We start from the raw sequence: 27,467 nt of genomic DNA, 5'->3' as shown, positions 1-27,467 counted from the left end.
ATTTTCCTGTTAGACCTCAAATAGCATTTTGTTTTGAACTGGAATGAATTTACCAGATCATACTTAGCACTGTTTTACAATTCTCTGGCCTAAGGCCACTGTTTATCACTATAAGGCCCAATGCTTAGTAAGTGCTTAATAAATGCTCTTTTATCTCTCCTCCTATGATAGTAACACTCTCATAGCCGTTTTAAGGGTGTATGAGAGTGAATAGATCTCATATTTAATTAGATGATTAGACAGTTCATGGCACATAGTAGGAATTTTAATGTTTGGGGCATTGGATTGTAGCAAAGTAAATTTCCATAGACATGTAGGAAGAATTGGCATGGTTGAATTATGAACTTAATATTCTCTTAATGAGAATAAGAGACATTTTAGAATGAAGTATCACACAGATTATTATAATAGTCCAGAGATGATGATCTAGTTGAGAATAACAACAGCTGTGAAAGGTTGGCATCACCAACCATAGGTTTCTCAAACTGATTCAAATAACTTTTTTCAGGAATCTCTTATACTGTCAGATATGCCTCCTAGTTAAAATTTCAGCATTACTCCTTCTAGAATCGGCTTTCTGCTTTAGATATTCCAAGGTGCTCCTCTCTGGTCTCAGAAGGATCACATAGCACTTGGGAAGAATGATGCAGCCTAATAACCCAGCACTGGATGCCAAAATACAGAAGATCTCCACAATCATCACAGCCCTTCCTTTGGGGTTCTGATAGGCAGGGATGAAATATAGCCACACACTGCAGAAGATCAGCATGCTGAATGTGATAAACTTGGCTTCATTAAAGGTGTCAGGAAGGTTTCTGGCCAAAAAAGCCACTATGAAGCTCCCTATATCCAGAAAGCCCATGTAACCCGAGACACCATAGAAGGCAATGACAGAACCTATTTTGCATACAATGATTACGTCAGCAGGTTCTCAGTGTAAGTCTAGTCCTGGAAAAGGTGGATAGGTTGCCAGCCAGATGCCACAGAGAGTCACTTGGATCATAGAGCGATGAAGACAACAAAATTAAAAACTCTGGGTTGCACCCAGCTTTTCATCTTGCTTCCTGGTCTTGTGACTTTGAAGGCCAGAACCACAATGATGGTTTTGGCCAAAATAAAAGAAATGGCCACAGTGAACACAATTCCAAATATAGTTTGTGGTAGGAGGCAGGTTGCTGATGTTGGACGGCCAATGAAGAGCATGGAGCAGAGGAAACACAAGGTAAGGGATATAAGGAGCGTGTAACTGAGAGTTCTGTTATTGGCTTTGACTATGGGAGTATCTCAAAACTTCATAAACATCACAAGGGTCAGAACTGTGAGGAGAGAAAATGAAAGAGCTATACAAGTCAAAGTCAATCCCCAAGACTCTTTGAAAGTGAGGAAGGCCGTGGTCTTTGAGAGGCAGTTATCTCTCTCCTTATTTGGATATTTATCCTCTGGGCATTTCAAGCAATGGTCCATGTCTGAAAGGAGCAGAGTATGTCAATATCTTATAGTTAATAATTTCACCTCAGCCCCAGATCAATAAAATCATTATATCACATCAAATCAATTCTATTGACTCTACAGAACCCTTCTGAAGCAGTGGGATAGAGTGCCACCAGTATGCAACACAATGAAAGAGTACATTTCTACATTGCCCAAATCAATCAAGATTTGGTAGATGAAAGTCATATTCATTATCAAACTATACATATTTCATATCAAAATAGAGCAATTTTAATGTTTTCTCAAGACCATGTAAGAAGAGAAAACAAACACCCTAACCTACCTCTTTTCAATGTCTTTTGTTTTAGGGTGGCAGTATTTGGAATAGCAAATGTTAATAGATTACCATAAAAGTAAAATCATTTCCTACAAAACACCTTGCCTCCTACCAAAGTCCCTCTTGATGATGTCTAACAAATTAACGACTTGTGCAGCTGCAGTGACATGTTCAGATGATGTCTTAAGAAAGTAGTTGACAAAACCATTCAGGTATTCCAGCTGATAACTCAGATACCATTAATTGATTAGCAAAATCTGCAATGTTTCTTCTGATCATATGCTAACAGCTGATGATATTGGACCTAATCCAGCATATCTGAATTCACAGTATCTTCTTAACATCTTAGGTAAAATGACTCCTTTTACTAGAGACTTTAAATATAGAAGGATCATTGAAATTGCTTAGGATGGGTAGTCAAGAAAATCATAAGGCTTTAAAAAATTATGCCTTATTAAATGATCAGAGAATAAGACACGACAAAGTGAAGCATCATTTGTAATAATTAGCATGTACTTATATAAGGAAATCCAGAGAGAAAAGCGAGAAACATAGTTTAGAAGACTTGGATAAGAAGAAATAAGACTTGGAAATGGAAAGAGAACATAAGTGATAATCTAGTGGGATTATAAAAGAGACAACCTGAACTGGAAAATTAGAGGATTTGGGAAGACATATGACCAAAATCAAAACAGCGCAGAGTCTCAGAGCAAGAACATATCTAAGAAGCTATTTATGCCAAATTTGTGAGAACAAAGATCCCCTCCAAAAAATAACCAATGAATGTCGAACCTTTGATTGAAGAGCTCTGAGAGGGAATATACAACTTCTTAAGGCAATGGAAGAGCTTAAGTTTATTCATTGACCATATCTTTGAATATATTAATCTTCCATCCATTGTTTCTCTTTGTGGGCAAATAGATCAGGTCTAATCCATCTTCCTGTGGAAAACACTGGAACTACCTGAAGAAAGCTATAATATTCCTCTAGTCTAAACCACCACCTTTGATATATCATTTTTCAGGTACCTGCTAAAGACTTAGTTAACATCGTTATTTTTCTGATCCAGATATCCCAAGGTTATTCCTCACAGTGACAAATCCTTTCCTCAAAAAAAAAAAAGAAAAAGAAAAAGAAAAAGAAGAAGACCTAACCCAGGTCTATAGTTCTATTGCAGTTCAACACCATATTGACAAACTATGAAGGCCTATCTACATCTTTATTTACTCCTTCTGAAGACACAGATCTTCAGATATTTTCCCACCAGGATAGTAAATAATCTGTTTCCAGATTCTCCTGCATTATTTAAAAAGTTTTAATGATATGTGGTATCCTCTGATTCTCTGTGAAAGTCCTGGAAATTGAACTTTCAGGTCATGTGATCAACAAGAGGGAGGCTAGCCATTTTCTCTGATCCTCATGACCTCTCACTCCTCTTCAATGGAGAAATTATGCCTCAAAGAGAAAGTGACTTCAACTGTCTCTCTGGTTTAGGACTCATAGAATCCAAAAGAAGGTAAAACAAAACCACGAACTGACACCTACCCCAAGCTGAGTCAATACACTCTCCATTGGCCACCACATTTCTGGCATAAAGACTGCACTGGTTGACCAAGGGACCTGATATGTGATCCAAGGACCCAATGTATGGGCTTGCAAGAAAACCCAACTCCGTACCCTGATCTACCTTCCCCCTTTTTAGTGCTGCACAGGTATGGGCACCAGGCTGCAGAATTTTTCACAGTCCAAGAGAGAGAGACCATTTTGAGTAGTATTACAGGGTGTTGAAGCTTGCTGCAGCCCTGAAAGACAGTTATACCTTTGGTTGTAGCATTTCACACTGCAAAAGATCTCAGCAGGAAAGTGAAAGGCAAGAGGGAAAGGGGAAGAGCACATTTCTGGTGTTAAAATAAAGCCCAACACCGTTGCCCATCTCAATCCCTACCAATGCTTCAGAGAACTACAGAAACCAACCCTGTAGCACCAGCTTGGCAGCTGTCTGAACTGTGGGTGTGAGGCAGTCACAGAAACTTCCTAGAGGGGATTATAAATCTATGAGGTACACGGAAAATAGAGAGAGACTAAATAATAATGGGGGGGGGAGGAACAAGAGAATGAAGGTCCAGAGTGAACAGAAAGAGAAGATACATAATGAAGAAAGCAAAAGAATCCCTCTCTGGAAAGGAGTGTAAAAAGTGAACAAGATGAGCTGAAGAGAGGAGAGAAAAGGCAAATATATTTGAGAGAACAAAAAGGGAAATGAAATAATCAGATAAAACTGAAAATTAAAAATACCAACAGGAGAAACCTCAAAGTGAAAGGAATAACAAATGGGAGAGGAGGATTGGGGTGAAAGAAAGAGAGCCAGTGGAAATAGACCCATCTTAGAAAAAAAAAGATTAAGTTAAAGTAACTGAAGGAACATAGCACCATATTTATAGCAAAAGATGGTAAATACCTTAAGTAGAAAAATTCCATATTAGAGGCAGAGAGAGAAAATTAAAAACCAACTGTCATAACTTTAAATGTGAATGGATTAAACAATCTAATAAAATGAAAAATTAGTAGCTGATTGGATAAGAAAACAAAACCTTGTTTACAAGAAACATTGAAGATAAACCCAAAGACGTTTAAAAAATAAAAATGAAAGGATGGAAAAAATCATTATAAATCAAGTAAATCCCAAAAAGGAGGACTTGCAATCATATTATCTGACAAAGCAAAAACAAATATTCCAAAAATAAAAGGTTATAACCAATTATACTGAAGGGAACTACAGATAATAAACCAATGTCAGAATAAACTTATGTGCTCACAATTCCTTAGCATCCAAATTTATTAAGGAAACATTAACTGAACTGCAAGAAAACACTGACAATAACATAACAGTGACAGGAGTTTCAATATCCTTCTCTTGGTTTTGGATATATTGAACAGAAAGATAAACAAAAAAGAAAATACTAAACTGAACAAATTTCTGCTGAAGGCAATTAGAGCTAAAAGACTTGTGGGACTGTAAAATTATGTATACACATGTATAGATACATACATACATATGTATGTATACGTATATGAGTATGTACATATGCATGTATGTACGTATATGTGTGAATGTGTACGTATGCATATCTAAAATTTCCCATGATCACATGGAACTTTTACAAAAGTTGACAATCTATTAGGGCGCAGAGATATTGCAAGCAAATGTGAAAAGCAAGAAATAGTACATCCTTTACAGACAATAATACAATAAAAATAATTATTAGTTCAGGTACCACAAGTAAAAGACGCCAACCCAAATAGAGACTTAACAATGTACTCCTAAGTAATGAGCAGGTCTAAAAACAAATCCTAGAAACTACTAATAATTATGTGAAAGAAGACAATAATGATGAAACAGCATCCCAAAATTTCTGAGATGCTGTTAAAGTAGTCCTCAGGAAAAGATCATATCCCTACAAACATCTATTAGGAAAACAGAAAAAAAGAGGATTAATGAACCAAACATGCATTTTTTAAAATAAAGGAGAAATAGATAAATTAGAAACCAAAAATACCAATAGAAATGATGAGTAAAACTAAAAGCTAGTTCTTTGAACACATTAATTAAACTGATCAATTTCCTAGCTAATCTGCTTTAAAAGAGAAGGTAGAAAACCAAATCAATAAAATAGCAAATCAGCAAGGTGAAATCACAAAACCTGAAAAAATAAGAATAATTAGAACATATTGTGTACAGCTACATGCAAACGAAACAGAATACAGAAGAAATAGAGGAATACTTTCAAAAATATAAATACCCAAACTATCAGAAGATTATACAGAGATCTTAAACAACTTAATCTCTGAAAAGAAAATAGATCTAACTATAACAGAATTACCAAAGAAAAACACTTCTGCTCCTGATACATGCACAGGAGAACTCTATCAAACTTTTAAGGAACACAATGATCATATTTCATAAATTATTCTTAAAAATTGAGAAAGCACACCACCAAAATCTTTTTATGAGACAAATATAGTCCTAATACTGAGGCCAAGGAAAGATAAAACAGAGAAGGAAAATTATAAGCTAATATCATCATGGCTTTTGACTCAGACATTTTAAAGAAAATACTGTCAGTCTATAATGATTAATCCAAGAAAACATTCATTATGACTGAGTGACATTTATACCAAGATGCAATGATGGTTCAACATTAGGAAGACAATCAAATAATTAATCACGTTAAAAATCAAAATATCCAAAACCACATAATCATCTTAATAGATGCAAAGCCTTACAGCACTAACACTAAAAAACAAAAACAAAAACAAAAACAAACAACCATACGAAGTGTAGGAACACTTATTTTTATATTACAAAAGTCTTCTGTCTAAAAGCAGAAGCAAGTAGCATGTTCAATGAAGATGCATTTGAACCTTTTCCAATAAATATAGGAATGGAAAAAGCACGCCCACTCTCTCCACTATTATTTGTTATAATTCTGGAAATACTAGCAACGGCAATAAGACAAAATAAAGAAACCAAAGGCAAAGATACACTTGGAAAACCTGGCGGAGTAAGTAAACACGCTGAGACAATAGCTTCAGCAAAGTTGTAGGCTAAAAAATAAGCTCTCAAAACAACAGCATTTCCATATAATATTACAAAAACACAAGAGGCAACAATAGAAAGGGAAATGCTGTTCCAAATAACAGCAAAATTCATAAACTGTCTGGGGACTATCTGCCAAAGCACTCAAAAGACTCGTATAGGTTCAACTACAAAGTGTTCTTAAATGAAATAAAGAACAATTGAGGAGCTGGAAGAATCATTCAACCCTAATAGCTAGGTCTTGCCAATATAATACAAATGACATTACTACATTACTAAACTTACACTTTTAACGCTATTCCAATCAAATTGCCAAAGAAATGCTTTATAGAACTTGATAAACACAATTCGTTTACAAATTTAAAGAATCTAAAATTCAAGGCAAATTATGAAAATAAATAGGAATAATGGGCAAATAGACTTTCAGACCTCAAACTACATTCTAAAGCATCAATCATCAAATCATCTGTATTGACTAAGAAAAGTAGCGAGCTAAATCAATGGACCAGACCAGACAAGGCAAAATCAGAAAAAATGGAGCACAACAATCCAGTGCACAATAAGAGAGAAAATATAAATTACCTAGGAAAAAAATCATTTGATAAAAAGTTCTGGGAAAGCTAGATAGTAATCTGGCAGAAATAAATCTTACCACGTATTGCACAACTCTAAATGGATATGACATCTTAATATTAAAGCTCATACTATAGAGAAATTAGAAGAGCAACAGATTATATGTTTCTTTCATCTATGTGTAGGAAATATATTAACCACCCAAGAGATAAGAGACAATTATAAAAGATAAAATCAATAACTTGCATTACACGAAACAAAAAAGCTGTATGGACAACATTTATATACTTAACATAAAAGGGAAGTGGTTGAATGAGGAAAAATTTTGGGGGATGTTTCTTTGGGGAATAACTCTATGGCCTCTATTGAAGAGATATGAGAGGACACTTGCAACCCACACCTTAATGGAGAAAGGAGGGATACAGGTGTTATACATTATATATTTTCAGATTTTTTCAATGTATCAATCAGTTGTGCTGAATTTTTTCTCTTAAAAATAGTATTTATCCTATGGGATGGCTCTCTGGGAGGATAAAGGATACTGAGGATAGTATGGTGATGTAAAAAATACAGAAAAAAGCAAAAAAAAAATTAAAAAAGAAAGGCCTGGAAATCCATTTTCAAGTGCTTTAGAAAATTTCTACCTTAGCAGGAATTTAAGAATCTATATCCTTAGGCAACTTATAGAAAACAACTTTCTTTCTCTTTATATAATTGAACACTTCACATCTCCCCAAAGTATTAATATATTTCAAAATCCTCTCAATATCCTTGGTTCTTCAGTCACATGACACTCCTTTAAGTAGGAGTCCTCGGGTTGGATCTGATTGCTTTTCTAGACACCAGCGTTCTAGAGATGCAATGTCCATATTGTGCATACTTGCAGTGAATTTAATAAACCAATATATAAATACTTATTGAAACAAATGAAAATTAGCCAAATATGTGGTCTGACTTGAAAAAGAAACAGAAGATCAATCAATGTCAGATCAACATGAAAATAAAACAAAAAAACCCAATAACTTTTTTGATCCTACAAAGCCAGAAGATTCTTGAATGAGAGTCCCAGGTGGATAATCTTTCCAGTGTGGCCCATCAAAAGGCAACCAAATTTTCTCTAGACTAACACCCATCATGAAACAGAGCTACTCCCCTCCTCCTAGGGCTCACAAACTCTGTGGGCTCATTCTTCACAGCTGGTCATTTCTCTGGGTTGTTTCTCTTTTGTAAATTTGGTTTTCCCCATTGGATAGCTATAAATTAGATGTAACAAGTAGATCTCTTGGAGTAATGTTCCCATGAGTTGAATGTGACTGCAAGAACTTGGCAAAGGTATTTGCCAAAGGCTCTTCCTCTGTTCTTGTGAAGGAGAGTTATCTGAGATTTGGGGAGGAGAATTATTTTTAGACACTTACTTCTCTGATTAGAAATTTCCTCTTCTGGGCACTGCACACAGTCAAAACAGCAGACAGGCTTCCCTTCACAAGATAGCTTCCTGAATCCAGGACCACAGCTCTCATTGCACACAGACTGTGGAGTAGTCTGAGCAGTAAGCAAAATAAATGTCATGAGGAATGTGATTTGTAATTACAAGGAGAAAGATTGATTGTTCTGTCAAAGTAGATAATGTTGCTTTGGTACTGGCTATGAAAATATTTTGTATAAGAGTTTCAGCAATTATATATTATTTATATATTCAGAAAAATTGGTTCTATATAGACCAGTTGGTGGTAACGGAATATCTATTGGTAAGTTCACTTACATTGGCAGTAAACTTTCCAGGGATGTATGTATGTAGACACACACACACACACACACACACACACACACACCCTTTTATATCCAAAGCATCAGCTAATGCTATACTCATATATAACATAATCATACTATATTATAATAAGTAATATACTGCAGCAACATTATATATCACATATAATAAAGCACAATATTACATGTCATACATAGTTTATTTATCATATATGTCCTGCATTAATTGGATACTTTAGCACATAACAAATAATTTAAAATAATGAAAAGCAGGTAAATTAAAGAAAGTCTTTTCATTACTGTGGCTTGTGGAGGAACTCAAATGGGTAAGAATAATTCTCATAACTGGAAATGAAAAACTGACACTCAAATTTTTACAGACCTGTGAAATACCCCACACTGAATTCTCAGAAATGGTGAAATTTTGATCCAGCAGACTCTTGGGAATAGACTGCCCAACTTTCACAAAAATTTCATTTTAGTTGAAGAAGATCAAGTAATTCATGATATCATATTTAGCCACAGGGTTTCTTTGCTCATCCAAGACCAGCTGTTCCCCAGCACTATTATTAAACTTGACATTCTTCAGGAAGGAGTGGAGTTAAGTGGGGAAGGGAAATCTCAGTTACTCCCTATTCCTTGAGAGTAGTGTGGGCCCAATATCAAGGTCTGAGAGTAGTGAAGGAAATTAATTAATATAATCTTTCTTTTTCATCAGATATATTGTTTCTTTTTCATGAAAAATGCTTGACATTTTGTATAATATTCTGTGCTAGATATGTCAAGTTGCTGGAACCCTAGGCTATGCGATATGTCATATTCCTTTAAGAGTAGGATTTGTTTTTATAATTTGCTCTCAGAGAGGCTATCTCTAGTAGGAAAATTCAGAGATCCACAGAGTTTTTGAAGGTGTCATCTTGTTAGCATTTCAAACACTGCTTTGCAGAGAGTAAGTTAATCATGTACAAGGAGGAATCATTGAACCTTCCTGCTCTTTGATCACAATTGTCTGGCTCCTCATTGTAAAGGGGCAAAAGAGTACCTTAGGAGGAGAGTTTTTATATTCACTTCTCAACTTCGCAGAAATGAATATCAGAAACAATATACACCACTGAATTTGTCTTTGTTTAGTTGTTTCTGTTGTGTCTGACTCTTCAAAACCCTATTTGGGGTTTTCTTGGCAAAGATACTGGAGCAATTTGTCATTTCCTTCTCCAGCTCATTTTACAGATGAGGAAACTGAGGCAAACAGGATGAAGTGACTTGCCCATGGTCAACAGCAAGTGTCTGAGGCTGGATTTGAACTCAGGTTTTCCTGATTTCATGCTGGGTGCTCTATCAACTGCACCACCTGTTGCTGTTCAGTCATTTCAGTCGTGTCTGACTTTTTTGTGAAGCTTGTGCTTGAGGCAGTATTTGAACTCAGAAAGATAAGTCTTCCTGACTCTAGGCTCTGCACTCTATCCGCTGTGCCACATAGCTGCCCTTAATGCAATTATTAGTTACCATTAAAATAGTGGCATGACGTTTACAAAGCAATATATGGTGGGATATCCATTAAAAAGAAAACAAATTTTGTACTTGATTGTCATATTTTTTGAGAAAGGTGGTTAATATTTAATCGCAAAACTTCGTTGCATGTTCTAGCCCAGGCAGCAGTGAAATTTTCTGATCTGCTAAGTGAAGACACTTTTTGAAGTCTATGGCCCAAGAAATGGAGTGTCAGACGAAGAAAATGGAGCTAGCCCTTTTTGCAAGGGATCTTGAGTAAAGAGGAAAGGCTTGGGTTGGATATATGGTGAAACCTAACAATTTGTTTGTGAATTCTTAATAAATGAGTTGACATTTATCCAGAATACCCTCCAAAATGCATTAGGATTTATAAAATTAAAGGAGAAAATTCAGCTCTTGAGCAACAAAAGATGATAAAGTATCTTGCATTTATTACTGACCACATTACTATTATGGCCATAAACATACACTTCATACTTACCCAACAAGCACTGTATATGTAAGAAGTAGAATGAGCTCCATGAAGGTAAAGGCTTCACTTATGTCTGTGAATCCCCAGAACCCACCTTTGAAGACATTCCATTTTTGTTGAAAGGAGCTGTCTGTTTAAGTGGGATGTCCACATTTCAGAGGTAAGACCAAGTATTCTTATTTCGTAGTAAATGCAGAAATGTGGGAAGTGAGGACCATCCAGAACAGAATGAAAAAAATGTCCGTCAAATTTCCATTGCCTGATGTATGAAGATGTCATAAACAGCCTGTTGTGCTCATATTGTTGTGTGGTTCTCTCCACACACCCTCCATGCCAGACGAATCAAACTGTTTGTTTTGCTCTGAATTCAATATCCCATTTTCCACCTCCACAGTTTTTACAAGCTACCCCTCATGGCTGTAATATGTTGTCTTCTCATCCCTACCTCTTAAAATACTTTCCTTCATGCACAGCTTATCTCAGGTTCCATCTCCATGGAGTCTACCAGGATTCACTCATTCAGCAAGGATTTACTAAACACCTACTGTGTGCCAGATGATATTAATACGAAGACAAAAATGAAATAGTTCTTAACTGCAAAGAGCTTACATTCACCAGAAACAGCCGGTGGCTACACTGGGTCTCTATCACCTCCAGGACCAAGTGTAAAGTCCTCTATTTGGCATTTAAAGCTCCTCATAATATGATCCCTACCTACCTGTGGAGTTTTTCTTACACCTTAATTTGCTCCACACTATGACCTAGCTACACTGGCTTACTTGCAGTTCCTTGGACGTAACACCTCATCTCACATCTCCATCCATTTGTACTGGCTGCTTTCCACATTAGGAATGCTCTGTCACCTCACTGCTCTTATCTTCCCTGGCTTCCTTCAAGGCTCAAATTCCATCTGCTGCAGGAGGCTCTTCCTGCCCCCTCCACCTTGATAATGCTGTCTCCCTTTCAAATTACGTTATTTATTCTCTCTCTCTCTCTCTCTCTCTCTCTCTCTCTCTCTCTCTCTCTCTCATTCTCCATTTATAGCTCTCTCTCCCTCTCACCATACATATATACACATGCAAATGCGTGTATATGTATAGATGCACATATGTTTGCATATATTTGTAAATATATTCTGTATACCATGTTATTCATATGTCATCTCCCTCATTAGAATGTCTACTTAGGGCAGGGACTGTTTATACCATTTTTTTTGTGTATTCCCAGGGCATCCTGCAATGCCAAATACATAGTGAATGCTTAGTATATGCCGATAGGCAGACTGACTGATTGGCTAGCTGATTTAGAGGGAATGTTACCTGCCAGGCTTGAAATATGAAAATTTCTCCCTGTCTCTCAAATCCCATTTCTGTTCTCACCAGGAACATTTCATGGAGGGCCCATGCCACAGCACACACAGCATTATAGATGGAATAACTCAAGCTAGACATGGTCATCTCAAAATATTCTAGAGGCAGATCTTCCAGTGAAGCATTTGGTGAACAACCCCCTTCCTCCAGTTTTGTAGGCTCATCTGGGCAATTGAAAGTTAAATGCCAAAAGCTCTTCAGGAAAGTGTCCTCTGTATATTTAATAGGGTTAACGCTCTTGAGAAAATTAGAAAAACCAGGAGCTTCAGTAGTCTGGTGTTTAAATACTAGAGCACCATGAAAAGCGTAACTATCATAATGATGGGCTCTTAGAGTATTATCCAAGGCAGACGTGATGATCCACAATTTCAATGATGTAAAAATAAGAGATTGAGAATGTCTGAGGATCATGAGTGAATCTGCATCTCCATGAATGATGATTACTTTGGCTGATGGTGCTATGATCCTGGGCATGAAAGCTACATGAGATTCATCTTGACGTCTCTCACTGACAAGGATCTTTTCTATAAAGGCCACACAGATATTACTCCTGGACATCTCTTCTGCAATGTTCCAAAGGAATTTTTCTCCTCTCATGTCATCTGTGGAAATCAGCCCCACCCAGGTCCATCCAAAATGGAACAGTAGCTGAACTATGCCTACAAATAGAAAGGAGTCCCTCAAAGCCATCTGATAAAGGGAAGTAAATTGGACCTTGTCATTCAGGAGAGGTTCAAATGGACCATAGGTGATCTGGATGGGAAAAGAGTGTGTGTTATTTTGAGTTCCATGAAAATGGTGCTAGTGAAAGTCTAGTAGCAAAGTGTATCACAAAGTCCACATATCTTCATTAGGAGAAAATTCTATAGGCTCATGAGGCACTGATCAAGTGGGAAAGTCTAACCACCCCAATATTTATCCCTTCTGGGGTCCACTGGAAAACAAGTATTACACAGATACTTTTATGGTACTGTGTACATCAGCTAGTACCTGTTCTAGTCCTCACCTCCATTTTGTACTTTATGTTCTACTTTATTTGGAATCTGAATTGACTTACTCAGTGAAAGTATCATTTTTACTGGGCTTTATTTAAGAAAATGATGAATGGTGACCAGAAAGCTAAAAATGAGATTCAGTTGGAATATACAAATAATTTTAGAGGTTGAACTTAAAAGTAGAAAATCATTCAACAAGAACACTAATTTTTGTGGTTTAATCACTGGATTTTAAAATGAAAATTAGCTATTTTTTACATTGTAGGGGACTTGCGACTGATCCAAGATGTTAGAGAGAGAGAAAAAAAATAAAGTCAGATCCCTCATTACTGCAACATAAAACATCTAGAAATACCAAAGAGAAGGGTGATGGTTAAACTGCTCATGAAAAGCTCCCACCAACAACCAGAATCGGTTTTCTAAAAATGGGAGGAATGAAGGTAGAAAAATAAACTACATAAAAATTATGGCAATGTATACTCTGAGATTAAAAAATACACATTAAAAAAATAAAGTGATGCTAAAAAGATCATACCTAGGTTCCACCCTCAGAGTAATTCTCAGTTGTTTTTGATTTTTTACTCTTCCTTATTTCCTCAGATCCCATATTCATCAGGTTGTCATGTCTTATCAATTCTATCTCCACATCTGTCCCCTTCTTGCACAGTCAGGATGTGGGTCTACACTGTGACCTCCAATCTCTTGACCCCTCAGATCTTTCCCAGGCCATTTCCCCTACCTTATCCACATTCTCTTTTTTCTTGCCTCAACCCCTTAGTGAATCAATTTAACTCTGCTTTGTCCTCTATTTGCTAACACACTCTTCTTCATACATGGATTTTTAACCTTCACCTCTGTGCCTTTGTATAGGTTATCTCCCATGGCTGGAAATTGCTTTCTTTTTCACTTCTGTCTCTTGAAATTTTTGGTTCCATTCAAGAATCATCTTCTATCATCTCCTAGTTTGCACCTTTATTGGTTACCTCAGTTGTTTGAACTTGCTCTGCTTCCAAAATAAATGCCTTGTAAATATTTTGCATATATTTTGCATTGGATTATCTTTGTATCTGTTGTTTTCCCCCCACAGAGTGTAGGCACCTTAAGAGATGAAGGGATTTACATGGATTTTTAAATATTAAGTGTCACCAGTACCCGAAGTGCCTGAAATATAGGAGGAACTTAAGAAACACTCGATGAATCAAATTAAAAAGAATTCTGAATTTCTCCACTCACAAAACTCAGTTCTCTCAAAGACAAATCATGCATTTATATTAATCCTTGGTTCCTTTGTTTCAATATTCAGTACATTTATTTTAAAACTTAAATGTATTGAAAAAAAGATTAATCATGAACAAAGTGGATTTATACAAAAGCCAAAAAGATAGTTCAAATTAATAAAACCATTAATGTAATTGATAAAATTAGAAACAAAAACATCCTAGACTACATTATTATGTGAATAGATAGAGAAAAGAGCCTTTGGTGAAGTACAATAATCTTTCATGCTAAAAAATACTAGCAAATAAAAGGACCACTTTTGATTTGGTGTATAGTATATGCCTAAAAGCGAAGGTTCACCTCATTTTCGATGGAGAAATATTCAAAGTTTTCTCAATAAATACAAGAGTAAAATAAGGATCCCCAGCTAGGAGGCACAGTGGATAAAGTGCAGGGCTTGGAGTCACTAAGACTTTGTGAGTTCAAATCTGAACTCAGACACTTAGTTGTGTGATCCTGGGATAATTCACTCAACCCTGTTTGCCTCAGTCTCCTCATCTGCAAGCTGATGGAGAAGGAAATGACAAACCACTCCACCATCTTTGCCAAAAAACCCCCAAATATGGTCACAAAGACTTGGACACAACTTAAAAAAAATGACAAGAAAAAGTTAGGATGTCCTACTTCTTCGTTGTTATTTGACATTGCTCTAGAAATAAGACAAACCATAGTTGAGACATTTGAGGGGAATATTAGAATGCCCCTATGCTAATTTTGTCCCTAATACTGTGCAGCACAAAGGAGAAAAGTGCAGTTATCCCTTTTGCATCACAACTTTCCACATTGTGGTTCCCATATATTGGTGTTTGGCATAAGAAATTAAATGGAAATTTTGGGGGAATTTTGTGGAAGCTGCAGACAACATGTGAAAGCCAGCAGAAGACACTGAAAAAATTTAGGTCAGAAATTCACAAAATATGCATATAGTATTGTTTAATATCAAGTAAAAAAAAAGAAAATCTTTAAAGCCAGAAGACTTCTCTGGTAGAAAAGGAAGGCCGACATTTTTTATGGGGATTTTCCAGATCATGGTGGCCCTGTGACCCTAACCCCCACGATGTGGAAGGGGAAACTGTATATTGAATTCCCACTTACAGGGAGGTTCTCTTCTCTCCTACTGTCATGGAATCATCACACAGGTGTGGGGTACTGATCTCCACTAATGACAAAAGAGTAGTATATCAACGAGTTATGGTTACATTACAATAGCAGTGACAAAGTAAATAAAAATAAAAACAAAGAGAAGATAGACTCACATAGAAAATTCCAGGAGGTTGTAAAGAAACAGGTGGAAATAATTAATAGCTTCAGTGAAATAATAGGTGATAAGGTTACTGCGCACACACACACACACACACACACACACACACACACACACCCATATACACACACACAACTCACAGACTATTTGTAGAGCAATAGCAAAATCCAAAAGGAAATCATAGAAATTGAGGCTCCATTAAAATAACTTTTGAGTTCACAAAATATATGGAGACAATTTAGAAAATCCTTCTATACTCATTGTCTCTACTTTCTCTTCTCTTTTACTCACTCACTCCTCAACTCTTTGCAATTTAGCTTCCCACTTAGTCACTCAACTGCTCTCTTCAAAATTACCAACAATCTCTTAATTGCTAAATCTGATGATCTTTTCTCAGTGCAAGTTCTTCTTGACTTATCTGCTATCGTTGACACTGTAAATCAGCTTCTCCTTCCAGACACCCTGTCCTCTCTTGGTTTCCATGATGCAGCTCTCACCTATCTATATGAATGATCCTTTTCAGTCTCATTTTCTGGTTCATCATCCCTATCTCACCTTCTAACTAACTATGTCTCCTGAAGGTTTTGGCCTACATGGTCTTTTCTTCTCCTTCTACCCCTCTTTCTTGGTGACCACACCAGTTTCCATGGGTTTAGCTATCATCCAAACCTACACAGCTAGCTCCAGTTTGTCCCCAACCTCAAGGCCTGCATCACCCACTATTTATTGCACATTTGAAAAGGGATATCCTAAAGACATTCTAAACTCAACATCTTCAAAATTGAATCCTTGCCTTTGTTTATTCAGCACTTAGAGCCTTAGACAGTGACTGACACATAGTAACCTCTCAATAAATGCTTGTTCAATGAGTAACTGACTGGCTGAGTTTGTTACCTTTCCCCCTGAACCTTGACCTCTTCAAATATCTCCTATTTCTGTTAAAGGAACAAGTCTTTTAGTCTCTGAGGTTTATGACTTCAGTATTATCCTCAATTACTCACTCTCTCCCACCCACATACCCAATCAGTTGTCAAATGTGCATCAATAATGTCCCACCATGTCTAACATTTAACTCCTCTCCATTCACACAGCTCCCATCTTGGCTCAGGATTTTATCACTTTTCTCCTTGATTGCTGCAATAGTCTCTTAATTCATCTTCCTGCCCTCTCAAGTGTCACATTACTCCAATCCATCCTGCACACAACTGCCAAAGTAATTTCCCTTAAGTGCAAATCTGACCATATATTTCTCTACTCAAACTCGAATTGCTTCCTGTGGACTGTAGCATGAAACTCTTTCGTTTGCTTTTAAATAATTCAGAATGACCCAAACTTATCTTCCCAGACTCAGTGAACATTACTTTCTCTTATGAATTCTGCAATTTAGCCATGAGGAAGTTGATTCATTGAAGACCCTCTACTCTATTCCAATCAGTATCAATCGATTTGATATGATTATAAGTTCTGGCCCCAGAGCTGTGAGCTGCAGATGGTAAGGTCATTTGTGTAATCATGGGAAGCTGGCTGGAGGCCCTCCACCTTTGCTTTTCTTTGTCGTGGTGACCAAGCCCAGTGTGGCAGAGGTGACTCAACTACATGGAAAGTCCCCCCAAATTATTTTTGTATGTCTTGACAATTTTCTCTTGTCCAGCTTGAGCAAGTGTCTGTCTTATGACCACCTACTCCATGGAGATATTCCTTACTTTGCCCAACTCATGACCTTGCTGATATATTGCTTTGCTTATTTTAGCCCGTAAATAATATGTCAACCAATGAAGTTATTTTGTATCTGGTATAGCTGTTCTTGAATATTTACATATCTAAGTCTATAAAAAAAATAGGGCCCTTGAAGGAGGGGGCGTCTCAGATCATGAGGAAAATCTGAGGTCCACTTTATTAGAGGGGACCATGGACTCTTTAATGTAGTGCCATTGGCTCAGACTTCTGCCTCAGTTTCTCTTATTGTAGGTTAGATCATTTTTATCCCCACAGCCAAACTGGCCTTATCTCTGATCCTCACACATGACATACCATCTCCCAAGTCCATGCCTTTGCGTCAGTAATCCCACATACCTGGAATGCACTCTCTCCTCACCTCTGACTTACACAGTACATTTTTCCTTAGAAAACAGGGCTCACATATCATTTTCTACATGAAACCTTTCCTAATATCCCCAACTGCTAGCATTGTCCCTCTTAAACTAACTCATACTTACTACATCATACATATGTGTATTTATCCACTTTATAATTATGCTACATTTTTATATGTTCTTGTCCTATTAGAATGCGGGCTGTTTTTCAGTAGGTATTGTTTCATTCTTTGTATTTGCATGCCTGGCACCTAATATAATGTCTGGCACATAGTGAAGATTTAATAAATACTTGTTGATTGATTAGTTATCAAGACATATTCCAGATGTATAATTACAAAATATTTTAAAGGGAATAAATGACAAAAAAGGAAGGATATTCATTTCCCAGAGTTGAGCAATGCCAATGTAATTTAAAATGATGATAATACTTAATTTATGTATTTAGTACTATACCAATTCGATTGCCAAAAGTGTATTATCAAGAGCAAGATAATGTAATAATAGCATCCATTTGGAAGAATAAAAGGTTTACAGCTAGAATATTAAGGACAATAATGTGGGGAGAGATGCATTAAAAGGGGAATGGCACATCCAGAACTCAAGCAATATTATTATAAAGTAATATTCATTAAAAACTATTTGCTACAGTTTGGCAAGCAGAAAAGAAGGTCCTTGGATGGTGCAAGATAAGGAGAAATCAGAAAAAAATTCTGTGCACAATAGAACCGGTAAAAGAAATTACTTGGAGGAAAACTCCCTATTTGATAAAAATAGAAAGAAAAGGAAGTAGTGCAGTAGAAATCAAGTTTTGATCAATATATTCCCCTCTATGAGGTAGCTAGGCAGCACAGTGGATAGAGAAGTGACCCTGGAGTGAGGGGGACTCAAGTTCACATTTGGCCTCAGACTATTAGTTCTGTGACTCTGAACAATTAACTTAACCTCGAACTGCCACAGTTTCCTCATCTGTATAATGAGGATGATGATATTACCTGCCTTACAAGATAATTGTGAGGATAAAATGAAACAGTAACTATAATTTTTTTGCAGACCCTAGGGTCGTATATAAGTGCTAGCTAGTACTATACATCATAAGTAAAAAATGGACATGTGATTTGAGTATTAGAGCTCATACCATAAAACATATAAAATACAATCAGATCAGATACCTTTTAAAGCTATGACAAGGCATCAACTGATGGAGTGAGAATGCAGATTGCAGAATATTTTTTCCCTCTCTGTTTCTTGCTTTTTTTTTTGAATGTGGCTAATGCAAAAATTTGTCTTGCATGACTTCATATCTGTTATGGCTTCTGTACTACTTCCCTTCTTGACAAGGGGGATGGGTCAAGGTAGGGAGAGAATTTGAAACTTTAAAAAAAATTGATTTTTAAAAAAGTAATCCTTTCCAATGGAGGGAGCAATAGGATGAAATTGATGAGACTGGAGTCTTAAACTCAGTTCTGCTACAAATGATCTCTGGGATCTTAGAAAACCAGGTAGTATGGCCCCATGGAACAAGTACTGAATGTGGTGTCAGATAAGGAACCTTTGGACAAGTCAGTTAACTTCTCTGTATCAGTTTCCTAATTTGTCGAAGGAGGGAAAAGATGCCAGATACAACAGGCCACACCTGTGGGAACTTGTAGAGTTCTAGTAGGGACCCCATCTGAACAGATAATGCAGATGCTGCTCCTCCAATGACGGCCACTGACTTATCTTGGGCCCTGCAGCTGTAATTAGGCATGGTTGGACTTTGGCCTGATAGCCACTTCAGGGAGCTCTCCAAGGTGCTCTCATCACTGTAGTAGGTGTTATAGAGATGGTATCCCAAGGTAATGTTAGGTAACAGGCTGAGATTTTAGTTGATTTCCTCCACAGCAAACACCAGGGCCAGGACCTGCTGATAATTTTTATGCATCAACATGTGGTGAAGGAATAAGAAGAGTGTCAGACAATAAGGTGGAGGTGGTGGGGGTGGAAACTATCTCAAGACAATGGGTTTCAGATGGAGGAACTGCAGTTGCATTACAAAACTGATCTTTCAGAGAGCATGGTTCAGCCAGTTTGGCCATCACAGAGCAATACCTGTTTTCTACATATTGATTTCCTTTACATTCCTAGCCTGTTTCACATTCTAGAATGGAGAATCATTTTTCAGGAGTATCATCATTATATTGTCTACCTGAAAATTCTATTTTTTTTATAGGTCCCCAAAATGTACAGTATATTGAACAGCTTTGAGGCAACTAGGAGACTCAGTGGATAGAGTGTGGGCCCGGGAGTCAGAAAGGCCCGAGTTCAAATTTAGCCTCAAACACTTGCTAGCAGTATAACACTGGCAAGTCACTTAACCTCTGTTTGCCTTAATCCACTGAAGAAGGAAATGGCAACCAATCCAGTATCATTGCCAAGACAGGGTCATGAAGAGTAAGACATGACCGAACGACTGAACAACAATTCTTGAACAGCTACCACATTCAAGTCTCTGCTATGGCAAAAGACCAAATATGACCAAGACAAAGCTGAACCTTGGAGTCAAATTTCTAAGTCAGATAAATCACACAACCACAAGGCATGGCATTATGCAATGAGCGCCAGATCAGTGGAATAAAAGTCAATATAATCTCAGAGGGGGAAGCAATATCATCTGGTGACAGGAAAAATAAATATGGTTTCCTGGAGAATATGGACATTAAGCTGGACTGAGAAGAATGGGTAAGATTTCAGTAAGAAAAAATGTCAAATAAAAGAAATAAAGGTGGAAGGAGTGGAATAAGCAAAGGCATAGAGGTTAGAAATACCAAGGCACTTATTATTCTACTATCATGAGATAATAGATTTACTACTGGAAAAGAATTTATAAGTGCTGTACTCTGACTCCCATCCTTTACAAATGTGGAAACTGAAGCTCAGAGGAGAAATAACTTGGTACAGGTCACAGAGGTGTTGTGACTGAGCTAGGACTATTCCATTTATACTATCTAAATATTAATGAATGTAATCAGTTTGATTAAGCATAGTGCTTGAGTAGGAAGGTGATGAGAAATAAGGTTGGAAAGACTGATTTAAAAAATCAAGGGAGAAAGAGATGTATTGAATTTATTCATTAGGCAATATGAAGCCATCCAGCCTCATTCTCAACTTCTCTGCAGGGTTTGACACTGTTGTTCACCCTCTCCTCTTTAACACTCTCTTCTCTCTAGATTTTTGGGACCCCACTCTTTCCTAGTTTTCCTCTTAGTTATCTGACCATTCCTGCTCAGTCTCATGTGCTGGATCTTCATCCAAATCACACAATTTAGCCATAGTTGTCCCACAGGATTCTGTCCTTGGCCCTCTTTCCTTTTATGCAACTTCCCCTGATGATCTCATTACCTCCCATAGATTTAATTATCATCTCTATGATAACTATTGTTGTCATTGTTGTTTTTATTGCTGTTGTTCAATGCTTTTGTAATCTCAGATTTGATAGCTGGTCTCTATTAAGATAACATTTTACTTGAGCAAGCAAAGGAAGATGGAAACTGAAAATTACTTCATTTGATAGAAAGGAAATATTGATGACCCTTAAAAAGACAATTTACTGAGGATGTTTTTCTTTATAAATCACTACTTCACGGACAGTATTACAGAGTGCGGATATTTTAGAGGGAGGAAAAGGAAAAGAAGGATAAAGTATTTGGAGCCAGTGCCAATTAATTTTAGGTAGACAAGTCAGGGAGTGTTTAAAGTAAGCAAAGATTTGCGAGAGATTTCATAAACCAAAAATTATAAGATTGACCAAAGATTGAGAGCGTAATAGGAACTTAGAGGTCATTGAGTCTAACTCAAGTGTAGGAAACTGATGTAGGGAGTTTAAATGACTTGTCCAGGGTCATAAATCTCATAAGTTCCTGAGGTGGGATTCAAGCCAAGCTTTTCCTGATAAGAAATCCAGCATTCTGACTACTACACCAGTCTATCTGATTCATATATTGGGGATCCTACCAACTCAGAGAATTTGAGTCTTTACTCTCTAAAGTTTCCAGAACTTTGCATCAATGAATAAGAGAATTCTTGTGGGGAATGAATGGAAGCAGTCTTTCCTGATGATAAGTCAATTTGTTGTATCAAAAAAAGGGCCTTTGTGAGATACCCAATGCCTACTAAGAGGTTGAAAAAATTTAGATTTTATATGAAGTAATATTTTGAAAACAGTATGGTTTTATCTATCCATTATTTTCAAATATTTCCTGCTCAAAGACCCATAGCCACTCTGGCTTACATAGCTTTATGTATCACCTAATAATATCTCTCAGGAAACAAAAATACCTTCTTCTTCTTATTTATTTATTTTTTTTAGTGAGGCAATTGGGGTCAAGTGACTTGCCCAGAGTCACACAGATAGGAAGTATTATGTTACTGAGGCCGAATTTGAACTCAGGTCCTCCTGACTCCAGGGCCACCTAGCTGCTCCCAAAAACATCTTCTTATTTAAAATGTGTATTAGAAAATTCTCAGCATTATAAAAAAAGTCCATTATTTCTTCAGTTATATAACATGTTAGAGGAAATTCAGTGAATCTAATGCACTTATTCAAGTGAAATATCCAATTATCAGTGGATAATTTCAATAGTTACTGAATAGGAGTGATGATAGGGAAGGGTTAATGAACAGAAAAAGTGGAAAAAAGGGGGAAATGGGATAAACATTGAGTGAGAGGGATATGCATAGGGGCAGGCAGAAGATTTGAACACACTCTTTGATTCATGAGAACATAGCACAGAAACACAATAATTCACAGATCCATAAAATACATGCACACATATAGCAGATAGCAATGGCATGCTTATCTGGTGAATTAAAAAAAAAACACATTTTCTCTCACACATACAGACACAGAAACATCTCTCCTACTCACAATATTTTTGAACTGTTCTTGCCTCAAGGCCTTCACAAGGACACTTCAGTCCCCAGTTCCTCCTTTACTTCCACAACAGAAAATCACAATTACATAAATATTTGTAATTACCACAATTTTGCATAAACAATAGTGTGACAAAGAACTGACTGTGTGCCACTATTTCTCAAAAAAAGTCCAGATGTTAATATACAGCTTCAAGGCCTTTCAAAGAAAATAAAAGCAGAGGCATGAGTAGGGAATCAGGGCTGGCCGTGTCACCCTTGACTTGGCTTATAACCTTACTCTTCAACAGGAAAGCTAAAGAGTTTAGGAGTAAGGAACATTTAAAGATGCCAAATAAACAGACCAAGTGATAAAACGCTATTGTTCTTGATTTGCTCAGTGAGTGAAGAGATAAGCAGGGAAAAGAAGAAAGGGAAGCACAGAGAAAAACCGCAGAGGAATTGAGAGTGGGAGAGAGAAGACCACACAAATCATTCCCTCACAGGGAGATAGAGGAAGTCAAAACTTCTGCCTTCAAATGGTCCCACACTTTACACTGTCCAAAATACTGTACTGTGCACAAACATTGCCCAGGATACCTGTCATCGTAGCTTCTGCTCTTTCATCTATCAGGGAAAGAAATTCTATGGGGATGAGCCTCCACCTGTCTTGAAGCAGGAGGATTTTGAGAATGAGCACATATTGGCTGATCTCTAAAATTCTCATTCCAGTAAAGCAATCTTTACTGTGTCAGCCAGAACATCCCTAACAAAAGGAGAGTGGATGTTATTGCTGTCCTATATGAAGCTTCCATCTTAAAACTGGGGAGAGAAAGAGAGTGGGATCCTATATTATCCTCTTCTTGCCTTGAATAATCCTACCTTTAAATTCACCTTCATGTCAATATAAAATGAGCAGAAATATCTGCTTCCAGTGTTTGGGTCTCACCTCAATCCCAGTCCCTTTCAATGATTTTCATAAACTCTTTTGTCATTATCAGTATCCTTTTTGCAGAAAGAAACAAAATTGTTTAATGTTACTAATACATACATGAGAACTGAGCACTCAGTCCTTCTCTTTCCTCATACAAAATGGCTTAGACTTAATAAAAATTTGTGATCCCACACAAGTACCCTTGCTTTTTTGGTTAATTCTTCATTATATACTTTATATTATAGCTGGCAATTGCAAGCAATCAGATCACAATTAAATGACAGATTTTCTCTGTGAGTCAATGTCCTTCTCACTACAATAGCTTAGATAGTAATAAAAATAATATGTATCCCTGCCTTTAGAGGTAGCTAGGTGAAACAGTGACTAGAACACCAAGCCTGGAATCAGGAAGGCCTGAGTTCAAATCTTGCATCAGATACATACTAATTGTATGACCCTGGACAAGTCACTTAACTCTCTTTGGCTCAGTTTCTTCATCTGTAAAATGAACTGGAGAAGGAAATGGCAAACCACTCCAGCATCTTTGCCAAGAAAACTCCAGAGTCAAAAAGAGCTGGACATGACTGAAATGACTGAACAATAAAATTTTTGTGAGATGTGGGGCTTTTTAATAAACATTATCTAAATCAACACAGAATACATAAAAATTGTGGGAAAATGGCTAAAGGCCCAGTGATTCTGACATTATTGAAGAAGAATTCAGACCAGCAAGTTAAAAAATCTCTAAATTTCCTAGAGGGAGAAAAGAGAAAATTCCTAAAGTCTCTAGGAAATGTCAAGTATTCAGCAGTTAAGGTTATAAGTTCCTAGAGTGATGTTGGTAAATTAGAGTGAGTCACTTCAAACTTCCAACATGGGCTAGTTATCTTTGATCTGTTCTTACAGCATGGGCTGTACTAGTAGACCACATAAATTTCATCGTGTGGTAATCTAATGAGAAATTGAATCCTTTCCCACTAAATGGAAAGTCAGCAAAGGGTACGGTCTGATAATACAGGCTAGGGGGATGTGGGTCACTAATACCCAATTTGAAGACAGGCGTATGACTCCATTATTGGGGCTGTTCACCTGATATTTGCATCATTAATTCATTCACTAATATCATTAAATTACTTAGGGGAAGGAACTATTTGGGTTGTGGCTTTGACCCCTGTAGTGCTTATCTAGTGCTTTGCACATGCAAGATTCTTAGGAAATATTTTTGAAATTAGGTTGAATTTACTCACCGAACATTTAATAAGCACCTAATATAAACAACATATTGTGTTAAACTCTTTCAACCATAAATAAGAAAAAATAAAAAAGGAGATATGGAATATGATATAGATTTGCTTTTGTTTCAGTTTGATTAACACCTTAAACACCAATGCTTATAGCAATAATCACTCCAAAAAGAGCCAAGCAAAAAGAGGGGCTGTTGTTTAGGAGCAGAGAAGGTTAGTATCATTTCATTGTGTTCATCTTTCTCCTTTGATCACAGGGATCACATCTTATATTTGTTGATTTCAACACTGACAGGATTATTCATACCTAAGAAGCCACAAACTACATTCTTTTTTCCATTTGATAAAACAAACATATATGAATTTATTAATTAGCTATTATGTACAGGGCACTGAGAATACAAAGATAAACATGAAAAAGTTACCCTCAATGAACTGGATAGATTCTACTGGATAGAGCAAGCGTGAATGGTTTCCCTATTCTATGACTTAGGGAAAAGATAAATTTCAACATGTGGGAAGAAAAGAGAACCCATTCTATGTTTTTTCTTTTAAAAAAGTTTTTCTTGACATGCTTTATTTTTACTTTACCCCCACCCAGTGAGAGCTCTATTATAACAGAGTAAAACAATCAAAATTAACAGTACTATGACCTCATCTGAAAGTGCATGTAGTATTTCATATCTGTAGCCCCACAACTCCACTTTTTAAAGTGTTTTTTTTGGTTTTTTTAAAAAAAATATTTATTTTTAGTTTTCAACATTCACTTCCCCAAGATTTTGAGTTCAAAATTTTCTCCCCATCTCATCCCTCCCCCCAACCCAAGATGGAATGCATTTTGTATACCCCTTCCCCTAATCTGCCCTCCCTTCTTTCCCTCCCCCCCTTCTCTTATCCCCTACCCCTTCTATTTTCCTGTAGGGCAGGATAGATTTCTATACCCCTCTGCCTGTAATTCTTTTCTCAGTTGCATGTGAAAACAATTTTTTAAAACATGTGTTTTTAAAACTTTGAGTTCCAAATTTTCTCCTTCCCTCCCTCCCTACTCACCCTCATTGAAAAGGCAAGCAACTTGATACAGGTTATAGTCATGCAAAACACTTCCATAGTAGTCATTTTGTGAAAAACTAAGTATATTTCCCTTCATCCTATCCTGCCCGCCCATTTATTCTATTCTCTCTTTTGACCCTGTCCCTCCTCAAAAGTGTTTGCTTCTGATTATCTCCTCCCTCAATCTGCCCTCCCCTCTACCACCCCCCTGCTCTCTTGTCCCCTTCCTTCCTTATTTTCCTGTAGGGTAAGATAGATTTCCATACCCAACTGTGTATATTATTCCCTCCTTAAGCCAAATCTGATGAGAATAAGATTCACTCATTCATTCTCACCTTCCCATTTCCCCTCCATTGTAAAAGTCTTTCCTTGTTTGTTTCATGTGAGATAACTTACCCCATTCTACCTCTCCCTTTCTCCTTTTCCCAGATAATCTACTCTCTCACCCCTTAATTTTATTTTCCAGATACCACCCCTTCATCTTCAACTCACCCTGTGCCATCTATCTATCTATCTATCTATATCTATCTATCTATCTATCTACATACATATAATTTTTTTCCCTCCCACTACCCTAATACTGACAAAGGACTCATGAGTTACAAATATCATCTTTCCATGCAGGAATGCAAACAGTTCAACCTTAATAAGTCTCTTATGATTTCTCTTTCCTGTTTACCTCTTCATGTTTCACTTGAGTCTTGTATTTGAAAGTCAAATTTCCTGTTCAGCTCTGGTCTTTTCATCAAGAATGGTTGAAAGTCCCCTATTTCACTGAATGACCATTTTTTCCCCCTGAAGAACTATACTCAGTTTTGCTGGCAAAGTACATTCTTCATGGAAATATGAACAGAGCCTTCTAATTTACCTCATCCTGGAGTCTTCTGAGGAACTAAATGGCTACAGAGATGATGAATGCCAAAGAAGAAAGTATTCTTTTCATAATCTGTTTCTGTCTCTCTCCCTCAGTCACTCTTTCTCCGTTTTCCTTCTTTCTGTGTCTCTCCACCTCTGTTTCTGTTTCTATCTTTGTGTGTCTCTGTCTGTCTGTGTCCATGTGTCTGTTTCTCTCTCTCTGCCTCTGTTTCTATCTCTGTCTCTCTCTCTCTCTCTCTGTCTCTCTCTCTCTCTCTCTCTCTCTGCCTCTGTCTCTATCTCTGTCTCTCTCTCTCTCTGTCTCTCTGTCTCTCTCTGTCTCTCTGTCTCTCTCTGTCTCTCTCTCTGTCTCTCTGTCTCTCTCTCTGTCTCTCTGTCTCTCTCTGTCTCTCTGTCTCTCTCTCTCTGTCTCTCTCTGTCTCTCTCTGTCTCTCTCTCTCTCTCTCACACACACACACACGAAATACTGAGACATTGGAAAATGAAATGAATGAAAGTCAATGACAAAGATGTGAGGATAGACTGTAGTGAGTCCCATGGGCTCCATCAGTACCGTTCAGAATCACTAGGAAGAAAAGCAACTCTTTGAAGCACGGCTACACAGCCACTTCCTGATAATTATTACAAGCCTTTTGAGGATGTTCCGAGCCTGTGAAACTGTTCACTTCAACTGAATACAAGGAGAAAAATCCCCCAATTATCAGGTCCCATCTCTGCAGAAGTCATGACTAATTTGTTGGAGGCAAGACAGTGTTTCTGTCCTGAACACAGAGAGAAGCAGATACGG

At 37.1% G+C, this 27,467-nt stretch overlaps 1 pseudogene; it reads right to left on the bottom strand.

Annotated features, from left to right (window-relative positions):
* Window positions 1-523: 523 nt before the first annotated feature.
* LOC110219877 (vomeronasal type-2 receptor 26-like) lies at window positions 524-27,467 on the bottom strand (annotated as a pseudogene).

This window comes from Phascolarctos cinereus, unplaced genomic scaffold (assembly GCF_003287225.1).
Source record: "Phascolarctos cinereus isolate Bilbo 61053 unplaced genomic scaffold, phaCin_HiC Scaffold_726;HRSCAF=1367, whole genome shotgun sequence".
Lineage (NCBI taxonomy): Eukaryota > Metazoa > Chordata > Mammalia > Diprotodontia > Phascolarctidae > Phascolarctos > Phascolarctos cinereus.
The sequence above is the reverse complement of the archived record's forward strand: the minus strand, read 5'-3'. Positions and strand labels throughout refer to the sequence as shown.